At 38.4% G+C, this 22034-nt stretch overlaps 1 protein-coding gene across 2 annotated transcripts in view; it reads left to right on the top strand.

Moving 5' to 3' along the window:
* LOC135223624 (D-glucuronyl C5-epimerase B-like) overlaps nt 1–22034 on the top strand; it is an 888924-nt gene that overhangs the window by 95185 nt on the left and 771705 nt on the right. The gene's annotated exons all lie outside the window — the stretch shown is intronic.

Here is a 22034-nt window from a genome sequence, read left to right as displayed (position 1 = left end):
TGTGTCAGTGGGTTATAGCACCCACTGCTTTTATATATGCACACAAATATATTTCCTTCTCATCCGTGGTTATGTTCTGACTTGGATTTGTAATAATTTGATTCTCGGTGACAGCTGAATAAAATCCGGTGAAGCAAAGGACCGCTGAGAAATTTTTGCTACCATGTCATTCTTTGGCTTTGACTTCCACAAATCTCGACTCATCTCTGGTCTCTTGCATCATAGTTCATATCCAAGAGGTCAGTCTTCTAGCACTTTTTCCTTGGGTGGTGTGAAGGACATCCTTCAATCTAAGCCATCACAACCTCCCTTTCTTCATTATCTGATCTACATAGCAGTGTCATGGAGGCTTTTTATGAGAACTGTCAAATTTTGTAGTTTTATTCGGAGTAGTTTAGTTTTACATCGACAGATTGTCTAAGTTTAAGACGGCCTGTTAGTGTTGTTTTTTTAATTTAAATTGGTCACATTAAAGATAACTGATTTAATTGATTTACTCAGTGACGAAGGGAAAACATTATTATTATTATTATTATTATTATTATTATTATTATTATTATTATTATTATTATTATTATTATTATTATTATTATTATTATTATTATTCGGTAGAAGACCCTCTTTCAAACACACTTCATTGAAAAGAATGTTCATCTGGATGTCGTTGAGTTTATGTTGAAGTTTTCAATCTCTTAAATTGGTTTCTTTGTAGCAGCAGGTAAATTATATATAACGGCTTTTCATTCATTCATTAATATTTTGGCAGTTCTTTCTACCGTTTACAGAAAGGCCATTGAAGCCAGGGGTACAAATATACCATATTTATACCCGCAGCCATGGATTACAGGCTGTGTGCACAGATGGGTCTAAATCACAATACGGAGTGGAATATGCTGCAGTATCCCAAGATCAAACGTATCAGTTCTCTCTACCTTATAATGCCTCGGTATTTACAGCTGAGTTGTGTGCAATAGCATTAGCCATAAAAATAATTTAAGGAACCATGTAATTATTTTGTGATTTTTAGCGACTCTAGAAGCGCCATAGAAGCCATTCAGTTCACAAACCAAAAAATAACTGTACAACAAATTAAGTTATGACTCCTTAAGTTGTATAATAATAGGAAAAATATAGAAATATGTTAGGCTGGGATGAAGGTAAGTGAAGTGACTGATAACACAGCAACCCGTATGACGAGATCAAATCAAATTATCCATATTAATGACTATGTAACAATTATAAAATAAAAATAAGTATTATAAATACTGACAAAAGATATGGAATGAAGAACTTGAAAATGATAAGTTGAGGCAAATAAAACTTGGTGTTAGGAAGTGGATTTCATCATACCAGAGAGAGAGAGAGAGAGAGAGAGAGAGAGAGAGAGAGAGAGAGAGAGAGAGAGGCACAAGGAATTCTGACACGTCTCCGAATTTTGCACTTATGCTGAAAGGGACTAGAGTAGTTTCGGAGTTTCATATGTAACCATCTTCCAATTTCACCAGGTATAGAATACCTACATAGCCTGCTAATCGGTACAATATATGTTGGTATACACCATTGCGTATACAATTTATTAATTTATTAATCTACGAAGAAAAAAGTTGTTTTTCGTCAAAATTCATTTTTAATTTTTAAGCGTTTGGAAAAAACGTTACCGGTTCAGGTCGGGCTGTAGAAATGAGACGATTTCTGATCTAAGATTTTGCCATGGTCAAAATGACCACCATCATCTTCATATAAATTGTTATTTCAGGTGTGGAAAACTTGTATTTATATCATAAATCGAACGTGAAAGTAGCGTACTTACGGAACTTCATTGGAACATTTTCAAAACCGTGCAGTATATACCATCTTCACAAATTGATTACAGACAATTATACATTATACAGACAATTTATAGTCAGTTTTATATATTAATAGTGCAGCGAATCTGTTTTAAGAAAAAGCCTATTAAAAAAGTTGAAAGACGAAATTAGGAAGAAATGCATTTTCAAGGTTGTAACCAAGGTATATAGAATAGAAGCCATTCTATATACCTTGGTTGTAACATCAATCTTTGTCGAATCGTAGGCGCTGCAAATACCACAAAGTATACATTATTATATAGTATTAGAAAGGTAATTTAATCTACTTTAGTTTTTTATATAATAATGTTTTCGATAAAATGAATAGTTTAGGAGTATAACGCGAAAATGTAAAAAAAAAAAAAAATGGCTATTTTGGGGGTTTGCCCCTAAGAGTTTTGCTACGGTCCGCGAACGTAGTTTTTTTTTTTTTTCTCTCTCTCTCCGGTTCGACCTATCGATTCCCTTCCTATCCTGGGAGTTCTGATCACAGTGTGCTGCCTGAAGTAGTGGGTGGCTGAAAGGTTATCCCAGGGTGCTTGGCTGATCTCCTGACGACGGTTGGGAGAAGAAGGTCCCCTGTGTCATGTTCAGCGTTGAATTCCAGTGGAGGATGACGAGGACCTCTGTATCAGAAGTGGTGATGGTCGATGTTGCTGTCCAAGATTTATTGTCTACCAATAGCTACGTATGAAGGAAGGCGACAGTGTCCCCCAACCCCAGCAGATCGTAAGGAGCACAAAAATCCTGGACAGCGACATCGGCCATCGCGGCCTTTTCATTGTCGACAGCCAACCAAAAGTAGCCGAAAATCTCTTAGCCCGCTTGCAGGTATAAATATGGCACAATTGCACCCCTGGCTTGGTGGAGAGTACCGTTGAAACAATGAGTAAATGAACTTTGGACAGCTGTTTTATAATTTGCCTGCTGCTACTGAGAACCTCATTTGAGAGACGGAAACTGCAATATAAACTCAACGCATTCAGATGGCTATTCTTTTTAATAAAGTTTTATTGTTGTTATTAATATTATGCAGACCTTACCGGAATAGAATGCCTTACCTGACAAAAAGAGATGGAACAAATAGAAAAGAACATACACATATGTTTGCCATAACAGTGTTTAGAATTTATTATTATGATTTATTCAGAAGATGAAACAAATTCATATAGAACAAGCCCACAGGGGCCAACCCGCAGTGGGTTAGCTTAGTGCCTTCAATCCATTACTAAAGGTTCTTGACAGCGTCCATTCGGCCTCTAGCTGTAATCCATTTCATTCCTTTTACTGTACCTCCTTTCATGTTGCTATCCACTTTCTCTAACAATTATTTCATAGTGCAGCTGGGAGGTTTTCCTTCTGTTACTTAACATTCAAGCTTCCAAAGAGTATAGTGTTCATTGAGAAAAAGTAAGAGGAGGTAAGGGGAAATACTGCAAGAAGAGATTCCAAATATTTAAAAAGAAAAATTAAATTAATAAAAATGTATTGAAATGCAAGGAGAATAGTTTTATGGTAGTAATGCATCGCATCCTCGCTTGAACATTTGAAGTTCCAGTTCCATGACATCCTCTGAAGGGAGGCTGAAGGTTCCACAGTCCAACGGTGTGATGAGTAAAGGACCTCTGGAACTGAGAAGTTCGACAGCGGGGCATATTTACTGCTTATTGATGCTGCTGTTCAGCGAATCTGGTTGCTCTCGGATGGAACAGGGGGTCAGGGGTCAAATGTGAATGTGAAATATCTCTTTTAGAGTATAACTTATGAAAAATGACTAACAGACTATATGTCGACGGTTCAAGTCACAATTGCTACTGTTAGGAATTAGTGGCATGGTCGGTATGGTGTTGGAGTGCCACCTCGGCGGCCGCAAGTTTGATTCTTGGGCATTCCATTGAGGGGTGAGAGATGTGTATTTCTGGTGATAGAAGTTCACTCTCGACGTGGTTCGAAAGTCACGTAAAGCCGTTGGTCCCGTTGCTGAATAACCACTGGTTCCATGCAACGTAAATACGTACACTAAACAAGCAAACGAACCACTCTATCTAAAAGAAAGAAATTTCTTGCAGAAGCAGACATCCACACCAGAGAACAATATTCTTGTAAAGGCAGCACAATGACCTAAATAACAAACTTCAACGGATAAAGATGAAAGTCTGTATATAAGTGACTTATAAAATATATTAACAAATAATGTAAAGAAGGGAGCTCGAACCTCTAGACCTTGCTCGAAACCAAGGCTTGGCCTTCCAAGGCACAATGGCTATGGGACAACCCCAGCGAGAGAACGCGGGTTACATGAGCGCTACCCACACAGCGAAGGTCTTCGCGGAGGACTCACTAGCCACCAAAAGAGGCACAGATATAAGGAAGGGATGTCTTTATATTCCCCCTAAAGGAAATACAATAAAGAAATAAAAGTTTTCGAATCCTTAAGAGAAGTCTCATAAGGAGGATTAAACGAAACGAATAGAAGAAGAAACGCGTCGTTCTTTCAGGGAAGAACGCAACCAGTGTTATGACAAAGTCGCTTTATGTTTATAATAGCAAATTGAAAAAGAAATCAGGCCAACAAATCGGCGGACTTTTTCCTCGGGTTTTAGGATGACAACAACACAGTTCATTTTGCAAACATTGTTTTTCCAGATAGGGATTTATTTCTCCGACGTGCTTTATCATTTTTCTGCTCTCTCTCTCTCTCTCTCTCTCTCTCTCTCTCTCTCTCTCTCTCTCTCTCTCTCTCAAAGCCGTTGGTGTGCAGGATTAAGTGAGGATCATTGGTGTTATTGCATTTTTACTACAGCCTTTCCTTAACGGACACGTTAAGGTTAGTTTTATGTATCAACAGGGAAGGTCCGAAGAACAATGAACGGGATTACAATTGAAAAAGGTTATGCACTCACAGCCGTTGTATTCAGTGGCTGGTTCCTATGGCTCCGACCCCTTTTCCACCTGCGATAAACATATATTGAATTTCATCAGTTTCTTGAAGGAAAGAAAAGACGAAATTGGCTTAAATGAGCATAAAAGAAAACAAAAGTGCGCATGAGTACATTATTGCCAGACCGCGTAGTAGCTGGCTGAGCGAGCAGGCTTGTGGTCAAGAACACCGAACATTGAGAGAAAGAACGTTTGTTCAAAAAATAAATGCTGATGAATCAAATGCATGAAACTAGACAACGGGAAAAAAAGATGAATGATAGTATTTTAACAACCAAGTCTCGAAAAGGCACAGAAATATTTTAACGACTCCAGAAGCGCCATAGAAGCCACTCAAAGTTACCAACCGAAAAATAACATTATGCGCCAAGTTAAGTTATTACTCCATAGGTTGTATAGCGAAAGGAAAACCATAGAAATAGTACCTATGTTATATCCATGTCCATGTGGGGATCAAGGGGAATGAAGAAGCTGATAGCAGCTAAAGAATCAACCCATATTTACTACATACAAGAGCAAATGTTCATATCCCTATGAATGACTGTAACGCTCATTAAATAAAAATAAATATTTATGAATAATGGCAAAATATGTGGAATGAAGAACCTGAAAATAATGAGTTAAGGCAATTAAAATTAAAACCTGGTGTTAGAAAGTGGATTTCATCATACGAGAGAGAGAGAGAGGAATTCTGACAGGTCTCCGAATAGGTCATTCTCCTCTGACACATAGACACTTAATGAGCATCCCACATAACCCTGCTCCCGAATGCTCAGAATGCAAAGAGATAATAATAGCAATTAAGCATGTTGTGTCAATGTCCAAAATATAATCAATATCAGTCATCAACTATCGGAAATGGGTCCATCTAGTGTAGCTTTTTCCATAACGTAAGAATTGGCAGATATACTAAATCTCAAGTAGCCATAGGTTTTAGTAGGAGGTGTTTCAATGCATTTTCCCAAATTCTTTCAGAAATACGGAATTACATCCTAAAATATAGAATTGATTAGTAAATTATCAAATTCTGTCTGATATTGTTTAGATGTGGTTCTGGGGAGCGTAAGGGATCGTAAATATGGGACAGGCAAAGATCAAGGGATGATTGAGAATTTGTGGCAACTTTTCATCTGGAGGCATTTTTTTTCCAGTTAGGCACGCTTTGTAATTGGATCCATAATCGCGGGAAGTAAAGTGAAGAGTGATCAACATAACATTTTCCTTAAGTTGTTGCTGATATAGATCTTGAGCCTTTCCAGTATCTCATAAGCGATAGGAAGGACGGAGCGTTTCGTATTTTATATTTCTTATAGCTTAAGGACCTCGTTATAATTTTGTAACGAGAAACGACTGCTGACAAGAAACAGGAAGCCAGCCATATCAAGATTAATATTGCTATAAGGTTACGGTTGTAAAAGATACAGGTAGGCTTATTGTAAAGACTACGAAAAGGGTCAGCACATCACTTTGTGAAGGTGTAAAGTTACATTTTATATTGAAGTATATGTTATGATGAAATAGAATCTAGTGGAATTATTTCCCTGTTGTACCAGGTAGATAGTACTTTTGCTCTTTTATTTCTTGTGTTGGGTGTATGGTTTACGTCACACGCAAATTCGGCGGTTAACGCAAGTTGATGCTGTTTACATATAGAGTAGATATATTGATTTTTGGTTAGGACTTGTACAAGTGACTGCTGATCTGTTAGGATGGTGAAATGTATACCTTTGAGTAGGTGTTTTGAAGTTTTTGGCACTTTGATGTGCAGTGAGGAGTTCTTTGTTGAAAGGTATATACTTTTTGTCAGAGTTAATTTCCTGTTTAAGAAACTTATGTGTTAAGCTGCTCTGTTGATTGATTTATCTTTCACAGTGCCATTGTGTTCTGTGTGGCGTAAGTCTGTATGGGCGGTTGGAGAATGCCAGTGTTTGCCAGGGTGTCTTTGGTAGCTCCGAAGTCGTTTTGTTGAGGGAGCCCCAGTGAAGAGTCTTTATGTTTTCGCTGAGGGTGTCATTGGGGGCAGGATTTCTTTTGCCACGGCATGTGCTATTTCTGGGGGGAAATTGTGGTAGTTTCCGATGTAGGTTTGGCATTCTAATCCTGATTTTTGGAAATGATGTCAATGTAACAGACACAGAAGGGGAGGTTACCAAGGAAGCTGTCCATTAGTGTGGAGTAGTTTTGTGTGTAGGTTCTGAAAGGGGTGATGATTGCTGTCGTAGGGATATCCATGTGGTATACGGAGACACGGAGGTCAGAGAGTAGCCCCTCATGAGGTTGAACTCAGAGAAAATCCTTGTTCCAAGTAAGATGTAGTTGATGTCTGTTACACTGGGATTTATGTATTGGTTGGGCTCTGTTTGCAGGTTGAGGCGCCTGTAATTTCCGTAGGGGAGACTGAGCTGTTTGGTTTTTTCATCATAGAATAGGAGGCCCATACATTTTGAAGGCCTTTTTTTTTCCAGTAAACAGTTTCTTTGGGGACAAGTGGCATAATTTATAGTGTTCTGGGATGTTTTTCATTTTGTTATGGTGGCGTATGCTGGGCTTTGCTAGTATCCTGGGATTCTGTTTGAGCTCAGGTCTCAATACATTGGGGAACGTTTGTAGGAGAGTATGTAGGTCTCGGTGTTGGTGGGTGGGCGGGAATGTGGGATGCACCCAGGAAACATGGCTGCTTGGGTCTGATGGTGAGTGGTGCCATCTGAAATGAAGCAAGGTCTAGAAGGTGGCAGTGACTGACATTTAAAGGTAGTTGAAGTGTCTGAAGAAGTCGACATTGAGCAGGGGTGGTATGATGGTATTGGGTTGCCATTGTTAGCCACTAGTCTTAGAGTGGTGTCTAGGGTCCTCCAATGGTTCACTAATGATGTTGGAAACTGTTTTGAAGGCTCATATGTCTGCTAAGAACTTCCTACCAAAGGCATGGTCAGCTATGTCGACTCTGGAGGAGTGGCCATCTGTCTGTTGTGGCAGCCACCATGATTATTTTGGGTGGTAGCTCTGCTCCATTGTTCTTCAGTTGCATCCAAGTTGTGAATTTCTTCACACTTTCCTGAACATTTGGTGGTATGTGCAGAAGGGGAGGATGGGAGCACCCTTTTCGTTATTTGTAAGGGTGCTTTTGCACAGCGATAAAATAGGTCCTGCAGTCGTGATCCTGGTTTTGCAGATGGTGAGGATGGCGTGTTGTGAGGCCTTGGAGGTGTTTAGCAACTTGTTCCTTCAGTGTTGGGGAAGGCACCGCGCAGAGCCCTATTTAATATTTGTTTGGCCACTGACTGAGATTTTGTTATGGTTTCCTTACCAGATCATCTTATGAAGGTAGGCACGACTGTATTAAATGCTGTGTTTATTTTTCCTGTTTTAGTAATGAATTACAGGGATTGATGCAAATACCGTGCTGGATCTACTGATTTAGTGGAGGATGATCTTTTACTCCCTCTCAAGAGTACAGCTAGAGCCGAGGCAGCATATTAAGTCAGTGGTGCCTTTGTTAGAGCACCAGTGTTGGGAGCCCCATACAAAGGATTCTGGGAAACAACTGACATTATTAACGGGCTCTGACCTGTTTTAACACATTGGAGCCACTTGGCAGGCAATGCAAGTGATTTTATGACTAAGAGACAATGAAGAGCTCGCTGTAAATGGGTACTGAACCTACCAGCTAATCGGGTTTGGCAATGATGCTTATTAGAAGGTTACAGTATTTGCTCATATCACATGAATACAGCTAAAAGTGTAGTTTATGTATCCACACAAGTGTATTTACTTTTTTTAAGTATGTATGTGTTTGAAATGTTCCAGGCTTGTTTTTTGCATTTTTATTCTTGCTTTCTCTTCCATATCTTATAATTTTAAATTTATGAATTAACTAATGCCGAATGAATGGAGGAAGCTGTATGGTGCTAGATATTTGATAATTAACTCTTCAATACTTTTGCCGGTAATTAGAAACGAAAATTGTAATTAAAGATAAAAATGGAAATAAGGTTTAGTGACGTCATCCAGAGGATATGCAAGACGTGTACTGTAGTGAGTAGTGGCTTGCTTGGGCATTTATCTATCAGCGAAAGTGTTATAGTGGCTCGTATAATACTGTTGATGCTGTTGCAGATTTGAATTTTTCCGTCTTTCAGAAGGAGGCCATTGGATTTTGTATTTACCTCTTTTAAGAAGGGTCAGGTATGGGAATGTGTTGGGAAGTCGTATGAATTAAAATGGATTTTGAAAAGCAACAACACCAACTGAAAGAGAGTTTGATAAAAAGCCTCAGAGCTACAGGGTTTTACGTCGGCCTTAGATTTTAAAGTAGAAAAAAACTAAACTTGGATAACCAATTTTTATCAGAAATTGGAATTGCTTTAAAATTAAACATATCTTCATTTTATGTTCTGCATTTAGATATATATAAATGTTTTAAAGATTTAAGGAAGAAATAGCCGGTTATCTTTGTTTACCTTTAATATGTCCACTTTATGTATTTTTCTGATGTTGGAAGGCAGCTAAGCAGACTGGGTGCTCCTCATGAGGTAACATCACTAAACAGTAGGGAATTGTTTCTGCTGAGGAATAACATTTTCGGATGAGTGGTCTGAATGTTCATGTATTTCAGGATTGATACTAGACAAGCAATTCATTGTAAAAGCTTCAGCCTTTTTTCTTTCATGACCATCGAAGATCCACCATTCATTGTCTTGAAGGATAGGTGGCTCATAATCCCTTCTTACTTCCCAATCTGATTCCATAGGAACTTTTCTTATTATCTAAACTTTTAGCAGAGATCCTACATCTCCTTTCTTCACGTATTTTGTCTTTAACTTCATATTTCATTCCATCATCATCTAAATACGTACATAGTCCACATGATCCGTTTCCCACTATACTGAAGAACATCTAGGGCTCCATCTTCTTTCTTTCCATTTACCTCAATACCTTACACAATTGATTTTTTTAAAACTAATACTCTTACAAGCATTTTCAAGAGGAAAAATCCATAAACACAACGACGAAGACTGAACAAGAATGGAATTTTACAAGCATTTTATTACAAAATTAAACTAATATATATACTTAACATGGAAATCAAAACATCACAGCTTTCTGGTACAGAAACTTTAAACCCCAAGGGAATATGCTCGCACACTTGGCGACAAGAACGATTACTTTACACTCGTTTCATAATAATAATAATAGAAAAAACTGAAATTGAATCTCATTACAAAAAAAAAAAAAAAATGAATCTCATTACAACAAACCAAGGATTTGAAACTGAAGCATGATGGCTAGCCAAATGGCTTGACTACAGACGCACGGTAGTTACCTGTATGAGTGCCTCAGGAAGACGGACGAGTTGCGCTGTGCATGGTCGGTTGTCAAGTCTGCTACAGTGACTTGCTGAATACATTGGACAATTTTGTCAAATTATTCACTGTTCAATGCAAATCAAAATATAGTTTAAACTTCTACAAACTCACAAATGATTTTCTATACCGTTGGGCGTTAATTTGTTACAAAGAAGAACCAACACGCCAGTAGTCTACTTTCTTCCCTGCCTAAATCGTGAAGATGTCGTCACAAATAATATGTCTAGTAGTAATCGCGACATTTTGCAATTCTGTATTAGCTGCAAGAGATATATTTATTCTCTCGTTTGTTAAAGTAATTGTTTACCGCATGGGTATTCTGTATTGTAGATTTTAGACGAGAGAGAGAGAGAGAGAGAGAGAGAAGAGAGAGAGAGAGAGAGAGAGAGAGAGAGGGGGGGGGGGGTTGGGAGCCACGATTTTTATTGGTCATGGGAACACCTCATATGTCTGGAACATTGACTTTTAAGGATTTTCCAATAAAAGTCTTTTATTCACTTCAAAGAGGTCTCGTCTTAAAAGAAAAGGGGCTCTCATACTAAGGAAGAGGCTGTGGATCAATAATGCTTCAGTACTTTAACGTTTTCTTGAGGCACGTTCGTAATTGTTTTTTTTAGAGATTGGTGTCTCTCTCTCTCAATGAAATAAGAATTGCTGTATCACAAGCATTTGTACATATAAACGAAGACAAAAGTACTCTGGTTACTGTATTTTGTTGTATTTATACATTAATATTACAGGCCGGTGCTGTAAGTAGTAAAATAAATAATTTTTATCATAAATGTACTATTCATTCACGAAATATAAGTTTTGTGCAACAGCCATAACAGGAAATTCTCTCTCTCTCTCTCTCTCTCTCTCTCTCTCTCTCTCTCTCTCTCTCTCTCTCTCTCTCTCATGTCAGCACTGTACTGTACTACATATCCTTTTAATGAAAATGATATCAGCTATTGTACTATAAACATTTAAAAAACACAAACAAACAAATCCAGCAAATTCATACAGATCATGGAACATGGTTGCCATATTTTTTGCTTTGTCAGATTTATAGTGCTGTATTTCATTACAAGTTTAGTTGACTATGATTACCACAAATGTTACAGCAGTACACAAGAGAATAATTTATCATTTTATCACTGCTGATGTTCCTCTAATCACCGTGAAAAATATTTAAAATCTGAATTTCATAGATATGGCAGCTCATGTTCCACAAAAATCCGTGACAAAGTAAACTGCGGAAATGTGAAATGCTTAAAACCGGTGGGGCCATTGTATTTCTTTAGCACCTGTCATCTTGAAATATTGCATTTTGTTGCAGGCCTTCTGTGCCAACAATTTTCCTGTTAAAGATATTGGAGCTGACAAACTTGACAGCTGCTAATGTAATCTGGTCTACTTTTTCATATCTGTTTTATAACTTTTTTGCTTGAGTATTAATTGTTCAGCTGATACTTTAGTACTGTCTCAGCTTGAGTGCTGATACTGTATCAGATTTGCAGCTTTAAAATGCTCAATTCGAATCATCATCCAGATATAAGATTGGCTACAGGAACATTTCAATCATATCCCAATGAGAGCATGGCTCGGTGAGATGCCTCTGGATCTTCATTACCAACGTTGCTCTTTCGAAGCTGGTACAGATTTCAGTGGCTCCCCAAGTCTATAACAAGTATGTGTATCAGACATGAAAGGCATTGGTAGTTTTATGAATAACCTGAAGCAACCCCAACCATTGTTTTTAGACTAAGGTATATTGTCAACACCCCAAGGATGGAAGATTTAACGGCTAGATATCCAGTAAGCCCCCATGGAACCTTCCATAGGTAGAATGTTTTAGATTTGCTTTTGTCTTTACAAAGCTTTAGTCTTTTCAAAATTAACTAATGGGTGTGAAGTGTACACCTCAGGAATGCCTAGCAGCTTAAATGCTTAATTCATCACGCTGGAGTAAGATTGGCTACAGATGCATTTAAATCATCTACTGAGAGCATGCTTGTAGATGCAGGTTTACATGCTTCATGATCTACAGTACCAACATCTGCTGTTTTGGAACTGATACAGATATCAGAAGCTCCCTAAATCTTTAACCATCATGTGTATCAGAGGTAAAATGAAGTAGATAATTTGATTTGGTGAAAGGAGAAATGTCCTATGAAACAATGAAAACAATATTTTTGTTGTTGTCCCTCCCAACATTATAACTCCGTTGAAGTTTTCACAAATAACTCAAAGTCAGATGCAGGGATCAGCTTTGGAGTGGTATTTCCTGATGTAGAAAGAAGCTGGAGATTATCATCTGTTGCATCTATTTTTACAGAAGAACTGCATGTAGTTTTAAAGGCTTTAAAGGAAAATTTAACTTTTAATGGAAATAGTTTTTCTATGTATTGAAACTCAGGAACTGTTCTTGTGTCTTTAGAATCTTTGAACTTCACGCCCACTCATTCTAGAGATATTGGAATGGCTGTTGCTAGCAAAAAAAGGTCAAGAAGTAAATTTTTGCTAGGTGCCTTCCCATGTTGGGGTTCTTGGGAACGAGCCAGCTGATCAACTTGCTAAGTCGACATTCACCACTCCACACCCCAGGAGATGCCTGCTACGATGTAGAGAGGTATTTCCTCTTTTATGTCAGAAAATGAAAAACTATTGGTAGTTCATTTTGAAAAATACTGAGACAAACCATAAGATGCGCAGTATTAGATCATCGCTATCTCTGTGTTCATAAGCCTGTATGCCAAGGAGACTAGAAACGATATTGTACAGGCTAAGGATTCTTCTTCTCCTTTCCCACTGTTATCCCTACATTAAGGGGTCGGTTGCTTGATGTGCCTTCTCCACTGCCTTCTGTCAAAGGCATCATCCTCCACCAAACCTGTTCTCTTGATACCTTCCTACACTTTATCTCGCCATTTAATTCTACGTCTCCCTCTCAATCTTCTTCCTCTAACAGGTTCCTTCCAAGCTCTCTTCACTCCCTCCTCATCATCCATCCTCAGCCCATGCCCATACCACCTCAATTGTAACTCTCTTATTACCTCGGTAATCTTTATTGAGCCTGCCCTTCGTCTTATTATGTAATTGTCCAATCTTTCAAGCAGTGATATTCCCATAATCCACCTCAGCATTCTCATCTCTGTTCTCTCATGATTTATTTCACCTTTTCTTCTTAGAGCCCATGTTTCCGATCCATACATTAACATTGGTCGTATTACTGTTCTGTAGATCTTGAATATTAGCTTGATTGACATTTTCTTATCACATACTACTCCAGCTACCACTCTCCACTTCCCCCATGCAGCCTTTATCCTTACTGCCAACTTCTATCTGACATCCTCCCTTTTGGTTTAAAGTAGATGCTAAGTATTTCCCATTTTATAATCGAGCCTCTTCTTTCTTGTATTACTATTCTGCCTCATCTTCCCTACTGCGCACTAAAACCTCTTTTATTCATGTCCACCTTTAAGCCACCCCTTTCTAAAGACTCCTGCAACTCTCCAACCCTCTCTGTAGGTCTTCCTCATTTTCGGCAGTAATCACCAGATTGTCAGTGCACAACAACAACAGCTCTTCATTCCTGATTCCTTCACTTGATACACCCATGACCAGCACAAACAAAAATAGGCTTAATGCTGACACCTAGTGTAATCTAGCACTAACTTTAGAGTTTTCTGTTTCCCCAACTGTTGTTATTACTATTGTATTTGCTCTTTGATATACCATTTCAACCAGCCTAACCAAAACATCACTTCTCTTAGGATTCTTTTGTATGCATTTTCTAGGTATATAAATGAACAATAGACTCCTGATTTCCCTCCAGCCTCTTTTCCTGTAGTTGTCTTACTATGAAGATGGAATCCACCATCCCTTTTCCTCTCATGAATCCATACTGCTATTTCCCAATCTTTACATTCTTTCTTAATCTTTCATCCAGCAAATAATCTTTCATCCAGTATCCTCTAAAATTTCAATCCATGCTCTGTTAGTTTAATTCCCCTGTAGTTACCACAATCCATGGCATCTCCCCTCTGTTTGTATATATGTACCATTAGACTCTCCTCCCAGTCCTTTGGCATTACTTCTTCATTCCATGTAGCTTAATAAAGCTAGCATCCATTTCTCCCCCTCTGTACCTAGAAATTTAATAATTTCAATTTGGAACTCTGATTGACCTAGTGCTTTACCATTCTTCGTTTTACTTAATGCTCTCTTCACTTCTGTACCTGGTATCTCCATCACTGGTCCCTCGACCCTCCTCTCCTCTCCCATTTTAATTATTTAAAAGTTCAAAATACTATCTTCATCTCTTCTTAATGTCTTCATCCCTATGCAATATATTTCCATCTCTATCCTTGATGACATCCAATTCACCCAAATCAAGTCTCTTCCTTTTCCTCAAGTTTGAAATCTTACAGATACAGATATCCTTTTTGCCTTCTCTTGTTTCCAGTCTTTCATTCAACTGCTCTGCTGCTCTTCTAATAGCCATACCTACCCTCCTTCTCTCACCTTACCACTTCTCTGTACCATTCCTATGCACCCTGAGCATGCTTTACCTTCCAGTCCTTAAATGCTTTTGATTTTCTTTTAATTGATTCTTGTACCTCTCTGTTCCACCACCACTTTTCTCCTCTTGACACTCCATATCCGCTGGTTCTTCCCACCAGGTCCTCTGCTTCCCCCACACGTATTTCTCTCATGTCTGCCCAGATATTTTCCATGCTGTTATCCTGTCCAGATTCTACATTCCCCCTCTCCAGCCATCTCTCTCTCACAGTCCTAAATTGATCCCCCTTTTCTCCTTTAAGGTCTCAGATCTTAGTTCTAGATCTCCTCTCTCTTCTTGGGTTTCCTACCTCTCATTTTCAAAACCATCTCCACCAACCTATGTTGTTTAAAACACGCTTCTCCCAAGATCACTTTGTAGTTTGTCACATTGCTTTTGTCGGCTTAATATCAAGTGAAAAACATCCTTTCTTAGACGAATGTATTGTCCCCTTGAGACATTTTCTGGTTGAATGTCCCAGTCTCGGGGATCTGAGACTCAGGTACCTCTCCTGGGGACGCAATGGAGATGGACATTTTATCCTTGTTACGATTCTAGGGGAAGATTGTCATATAGAGCAATTATGGATCTATTATAAACATATAGTTCTGCAGCCCGAACCATTGAGAAGCAACGTACAAGATACCAGTTGTAACCCTACTGGTATTTAGGAGTAGACTTGTAAACTGTGAAACTGACCGTCTGCCGAAAATATATGGGTGGCTTACTTAACAAGCACCACCAACTGCTTATTAGATGTTGAGTCTGGATCCAGTATATGAGATACCAGATGAAACTAATATAGAATATATCCGTGGACTCTCCTGATTATAGAATGACCAGTGACAGACATACTGGAGGGGGTTTGCCCCTGGCAGACACACTGAAAAGGGGGGGGGGGGGAGGGGGGGGGGGGGTTTCTCTCTTTCTCTCTCTCTTTCTTAGGGGAAAAAAAGTCAAGCAATATGCCTTTCTCATGTAGCGTTTGGCATGTCCACACGAGCGGGCCTGATCGTCGGGCAAGCATGACTTTGGGCTCATATACCGGGCAAACCAGCGAAATGGTCGTGCCCGTGTTGAGCGAAGTCACCCAGTCGATTCCCGGTAATCTGAGGCAAGTACTGGAGGGACTACACTGCCAGACTTACGTTATCATAGGAGCCCCATAAAATGAAAATTATAAGAACTGTTTTATCATTGATCTTTGTAACTTAGTCATGACTTGGCATTTAATATAAAAGCAAAAAAAGAAAGCCAATGGGTTAGGTAACTGGATCTTACATAAGCAAATAAATTAACGCAAACAAATGCCTTTCAATTTGAACATATAAATGCAAAATACATACATATATATAATATAAATGCATGCAGTATATATACATATATAACAATAAAAAAAATGGGAACGTGATGAATGTAGTATAAGTAAAGGTGAAATCCACGAAGGGAAGTGAAACAATGGAATACCCTATTGTTTCACTTTCCTTCTTGGCTTTTGCCTTTATTTATACATACATACACACACACACATATATATATATACATATATATATATATATAATATAATATATATATATATATATATATGCATACATATAGTAAAAATACATACCACTAATACACTCTCGACGTGGTTCGGAAGTCACGTAAAGCCGTTGGTCTCGTTGCTGAATAACCACTGGTTCCATGCAACGTAAAAACACCATACAAACAATGCACTAATACATGCATGTGCAGTCGTTGCTCTCTATACTGGCACCAAGTATTTTGAACTATTCTTATAGTTCCCGGAATAAATCAAAATTGCGATTGAATGACAAACATTTTTTGATAGATCTTCCCAGACACAATCTCCACCAAGGCAAGAAAGAAAGGCTTTAGTTAACTATTCTTGTTTAATCGAGCTTTTCTTCAAGATCATTTGCCAAAATGTTTACTGTTATTATGAAATAAAAAAAGAAGCTGTTCATTTGGCAATTTTGCTTCATACTAATTCCAGTCTCTCTCTCTCTCTCTCTCTCTCTCTCTCTCTCTCTCTCTCTCTCTCTCTCTCTCTCTCTGACCGTTTTAGTAACTTTTACTTCATTTCTATTCGAATACCAGTCTCTCTCTCTCTCTCTCTCTCTCTCTCTCTCTCTCTCTCTCTCTGACGTTTTAGTAACTTTTACTTTATTTTTATTCAATACCAGTCCTCTCTCTCTCTCAACCGTGTAGTTTAGTTACTTCATTTCTGTTCGAATTCCAGTCTCTCTCTCTCTCTCTCTCTCTCTATTTACTATTTAGTAATGTTTGCTCTATAGCTACTCGAATCCCCCCACCCCTCTCTCTCTCTCTCCTCTCTACTCTCTCTCTCTGATCTTTTAGTAACTTTACTTTATTTTTATTCAAATACCAGCTTCTCTCTTCTCTCTCTCTCTCTCTCTCTCTCTCTCTCTCTCTCTCTCTCTCTCAGACCGTGTTAGTAGTTACTTCATTTCTGTCGAAATTCCAGTCTCTCTCTCTCTCTCTCTCTATGTATATTTAGTTATTGTTTCTTTATAGCTACTCGAATCCCCCCCCCCCCACCCCCCCCTCTCTCTCTCTCTCTCTCTCTCTCTCTCTCTCTCTCTCTCTCTCTCTCTCTCTCTCTCTCTGGTGCTAAAAAAATGACAACGTTGCTTCTAATGGAGCCTCTGCTGTTTTGTTGTGTCGCCTGTTTGCATCTTGTTTTCGGATTTATGCTCTACCTTTGCCAGGAGTGTATGGAATAAGTGGCCATGATGGAATGTACTTACACTTATTCTCATATAGTAGTTTCTATAATCATGTGCACAGGCATATTGTAGTGACGTACTGTTGTTGTGTGGCTCCCGTAAACATCTCTATTTAGCCAATCTTTGCACCACACTCTCATCTTTTTCTTTATATACTATCCACCATGTTTTTGTACGACACTCGATAGTGTACTGGAATCGTGGGGCAATTCCGCCCATTCGTCAACTGTGCCATGTGGACAAAACACACCGTTATGCCCGGCAGAATTTGCACACCGAACGCGCTCCCCGGCGATCACGCCCCCTCGTCTGGACAGGCCATTGGCCACTCAACTGGAAAACTCGCAACAAAGGGCCTATCTGAGAACTTGTGTGTGTCTTAATCAGGTTGACTGGGAAATTTGAGTTATGAAAAGGTAATCTTAAAAAATGTATATGGAGACCTCACACGTCTCTGAGGAATCTCTGACTCTACCGTCGAGGTCATACACGGCCAACTAGGTCATCACCTGTCTCTAAATGTCAGTACCAAATCATAGCCCCTCATCGCATCTAAACTCTCTCGCGAGTCTTTATAGAAGGATAACTTCTCTCATCAGATACCAGATCTAATATCTTGCTTTCTCCAGTAGCCTCACAGGTTACTGTTACAAACATTTTTCTTTATTTATATTTAGCGAAACATTTTTCATGGTAGGCATTAACTTGTGCAAAATAACTGCCCAATGATTTTTTTAATGTTTTAAATATCCTACAGAAGTTTTTTTTTATTACATTTGTGAATGTACGTTGAATATGTTCTAAGAGCAAAAATTCTTTGAGCAAACTTTGAAATAGATTTGACCTTGTATTGCAAAGAGTTGCGCACAAGCAGGTATATGAATTTTACATGTAGCATAACTATTTATATACAGACACCATAAAGTGATGACTTCTTTCTAATTTATCCTAATCCTGCTTTGCCTTTTTGGGAATCTCAAAAAGAAAGCATTTGTATACGTGACAAAATTATATATATAGATATTATATATACATAAATTTTTGTCACATACGGGCTTGACTTTTTACATTCACAAATATCATACCCAAATATAATTTTATATCGAATTATCTAAACATTGGGAATAACTTACACCCAAGTAGAATTATGATTGACAATTCCATCTGTCCCGGCCACGTTTCGAACCCGGGCCTTTATAGATAAAATGATCGACAGTGAACTTTGACTATTCGTCTATCAAGAGTGTATAACTTAATTAGCCAATCGTGACCAAGCAGATGTCCCTATCAGTTATGATACCCCTTGGGTATAAGTTATTCGCAAGATGTAATTCTATAATAATAATACGTGCGAAATTTTGTAACTTATTGATACTATAATGGAGAATAACTTACAACCAAAGCAAATTGATAATTATACACACACACTGTATATAGTATACATGATATAAGTATATATATATATATATATATATATATATATATATTATATATGTATATATATATATATAGTATATGAATTAATTGTTGAAGAGACTGATGTTATTTGGGGAGACATAGGCGTGAGAGGATAGATGCACTTATCAATGGCAATTCCCTTTGGGGGTAGGGTATTCCCAAGGTATAGTAATAAATTCGACAAATGACATTTGCAGTATTCTTTATAAGGTACCATTTCAGAAGTGTGTGTAAATTTGTTCGCATTGACTATATTGGATGAAATACATTGAAGATTGCACAGACACGTGAAACTTTCATGAAAGATCCAGACTGAAAGACCTAGTTGTCACATGCCGAAGTTTCTTGATCATCTCCTGAATAAAATGTTTCTTCCGTAGACAGCCATAGCTTAGCTTGCTTCCTTGCCAAATTTTTAATGGTCTCATTCACTGTTAAAGATGATTTCTGCGTGTGAGGAAAATTCTCGCATTCTCCAATTTTGTCAACCGGCCGTAAACCAGTCGGTGTTTCAAAATCATTCTTATTTGAATGGAGATGCTGCTGCATCACCAGAGCATTGCTTTTGATGATTTGAGAGCCGCCATCCTTCCTGTGGCTCACCTGCTGTTTTGTTCCAAACAACCAGTCACGTCTTGATTCATCCTGGAGGTCAGGAGCCGCCAACAGACAGGCTTTTGCTGCACAGGGAAGCCTCCTGTTGCAGTGGATTTCCCCTCTTCTCTTCCTCTTACCAAACTAAGTCAAAGGCATTTTCCCCACTCCCTCCATTGCGTGTATATCATACACGTCACTCATGGCTGGTCGTGGAATGCATTAATTTCTTTTGAAATTGAAATGGTCAAAATGGAAAGAATGAGTTTCATCATCCCTTGTGAACTACGTAGATACGCTATGTATTCCAGACTACCTTTATTGGAAGGATGCAGTTCGAGTGCCCGCTAGAACTGCTTCATGTGAAAAGGAAGAAAAAAAAAATCTTTCGTTTTTGATGCATTTTTCAATCTTCCGTAGAAGCAGTTATAACATAGGAAAATGTGGATGTTTCAGCCGTGTAAATAATTGGTATTTCGGGGTCTTTTCCATTGACTCCATGGAAACATCTTGGTTGTCCCAGTAGATGACAACCACAGCCCCAAACTCGAGAAGATGGAACTCGTATCATCTGGAATTTAAAAATTTTTGCAAGATTCTGCGTAGCGCTAGTGACCTTTTCCTTCAAGTAGGCAGGCTGTTGTGTGCGATCTTATTTCTGCATGTTTGTATATTAAGAAAATTGTCACTTTCGGATTCTCCGGTCCCCGTGCCTAAAGCGATTTTAGGGACTGGAATTGGATTTGCGAATCGCTTTGAGGATTTTGTGATTGGAATTGGATTTGCGAAGCGCTCTGAGGGCTCATCATTTGAATGACGGGTCTCCAGTGTGCTAATTAGCATCACTGCATCTGATAACGCTTTTAGCGTGACACTCTCGCCTCTTTTTATATTGTTCCTCCTCCTCCTCCTCCTCCTCCATTGTGGTGCCGATCGATGGGGAGTGAGGCGGCCTGGTGTTTTATTATTTAAAATGCTTCTCTTTTTGTAACTCTATATACCTTTTAATGGTAGGTATTTTCTAGCGTCATTAATGAGAGAGAGAGAGAGAGAGAGAGGAGTGACTTTAAGGCGAAGGTGTTTTTATATTACTCCGTACTATTTTCTCCTTTTTACGCTGGTTTAATTGGAGCCATTTGGCTTAAAATTGACGCTAACAAGCACTTGACTGTTTTTCACTGGGAAATAAGTGATCCGTGCCAGGTGTTTTCCTTTGAGGATATTGTGAGGATATTGGAGCCTCTCTCTTCTTTGTGTTTGTTATAGTAGGACTTCGAAAGATCCTTCAACATTGATACTTTTTATTTACAGTAAGCACAGGCTTTTGTTTAATTTTATCTCTTTATTGAAAAAGTGTATGCATTATATTCAACAGCTTATCTTACAATTTACAGAATTACAGTTGATCATAACATTAAATATCTATGACATTAATTTTAAGGCTCACAAAATGGTATTATATGTAGACTTGACACCTTTCATGAAGGTGCTTTGCCATGAACTGTTGTGCTAGTTATTTTGTGGCTGGCAATTGTCTTCGAAATAGCCTTATGTTTACAGCCATTGTAAACTTGACTGAAGTGAGGAATGAACTATGAAATTAAGTGGGATAAAATCTTACTTGTATATTATTGCCAGCATTCGTCTCTGAGCTAATTCCTTGGTTGCAAGGTTGATGATGTAAAGAGCCTCTTAAAAGTTTCTAGATGTCACAACAGCCAAGGTTGAAGTTGCTCCGCAAAAAGCTACTCGTTTATGAGGCCGAACATTCATAGATTCCTTTAAGAGTTAGGGGATCTTTCGTAGATAGTAGTGGGTCGTTATGTAGGGCTCGCATTTCTTGCAGGTCATTATCTATTTGAGATTTACAGTCTTTTGTTTGTTTTTACAGTAATCCATCCCCAACGGGCTTGTACCAAACCCGCCGCAAAGGTGGATACATGCCGGGTTAAAACCCTTGGAGCTCAGTATCTAGTCAAGATCCCCTATCTCTTAAGGGAATCAGTCCCAAAATCCGAGATAGCTTTATACTGCATGTTTAAATGATGATGATGATGATGATTATTAAGTAATATTCATGAAACTATAAACATGAAATGAACATGCGCGAAATCGCCTTGCGCAGCATGCCGCCATTGCAAAGGGTGGAGAAAGCTTTGTATCACAATGCCCACCTCGCCATATTGGATTGCAATCTCTTAATTTTCCATGACAATATCTTGTCATCTTTGACATTTGTTGCATTATGTTGAAGTAAATTTAGTAGTACACATTATGCAATCTAGTGATTTCTGTTTACATAATACATTTAAAATAGACCTAAAGTTATTAGTGTTAATAAGACTGACATTAATAAGTGATCTGTAAAAATGAATAATTTATATCAACAAGTGAGTTTCATTTTGTAATAATGACTGATATAAGTAAGCAATAAGCATAAGTCAACATAATTACAATTTAAGTCCAATGTGTCATGGAGATAGGGTTAATCCCGGTGACAGAGACTGGATAGCAAGGTACTCAGACCTAGGTA

Source organism: Macrobrachium nipponense, chromosome 10 (genome assembly GCF_015104395.2).
Source record: "Macrobrachium nipponense isolate FS-2020 chromosome 10, ASM1510439v2, whole genome shotgun sequence".
NCBI classification, from domain to species: domain Eukaryota; kingdom Metazoa; phylum Arthropoda; class Malacostraca; order Decapoda; family Palaemonidae; genus Macrobrachium; species Macrobrachium nipponense.
The sequence above is the reverse complement of the archived record's forward strand: the minus strand, read 5'-3'. Positions and strand labels throughout refer to the sequence as shown.